Source organism: Bison bison, unplaced genomic scaffold (genome assembly GCF_000754665.1).
Source record: "Bison bison bison isolate TAMUID 2011002044 unplaced genomic scaffold, Bison_UMD1.0 scf7180017864261, whole genome shotgun sequence".
NCBI classification, from domain to species: domain Eukaryota; kingdom Metazoa; phylum Chordata; class Mammalia; order Artiodactyla; family Bovidae; genus Bison; species Bison bison.
Genome location: NW_011494833.1, coordinates 70,592 through 71,331, shown reverse-complemented (window position 1 = coordinate 71,331; position 740 = coordinate 70,592).

Genomic DNA, 740 nt, shown 5'->3' with positions numbered 1-740 from the left:
CTCAGTTTGTAACAGGTTACATCCATCACTGTCCTTTCAATGCCTCCCTTGAAACTCAGCTCATGAGCTCCTTTGTTTACATCACGGCCCACCTGGCTGCCACAGGAGGGACAGAGCTGACAATGAATCCAAAGCTCAGATCTCACAGCCGGGAATCTGTGTATAAAGGACCTGATTATTCACGCTGTAGAGGCAGTAGTAGGTTCCAGGGATCCGTAACCAGGGCTTGGGCCAAAGTGACTCCACAGCTGTTTTAATGCCTGGGGAGGGTTCTGGCTATAGTGGGGGTGTGGTGAATCTCCTGAGGTTCTGAAGGCCCCCTGTGTGCAGGTTCATGGTGCAGAGAGAAGAGAAGGCAGCGTCCTTCCCTGGAGGTGGTCACAGCTTATGGTCAAGCCAGACAGGCAGGCAGGGCACGATAGCACCTGAGCTGCCTTCATGAGTGAATGGTGTGGGGCAGAGGAAGAGCATCAGGTCTGCTCCCTTATGTGGTGCCCAGGGCAGATTGTCACCAGAGTAAACACTATGGTGATGACCATCACTCCTGTCTGCAAAGGGTTTACATTGGTGTGTGTCTACATCTGAGCAGTCAGGCCGTCTCTAAACTACACTGGCCGTGGGCATTGCCTCTCCTTAGAACTTGATATGTTTCATCTCTTCCTTACTGAACATTCATTGCCAAGAGGGTTTTGGGGCCACAAGGATGTTGGGTTGTTCTCTAGCTTTGTCTCATGAGGAAT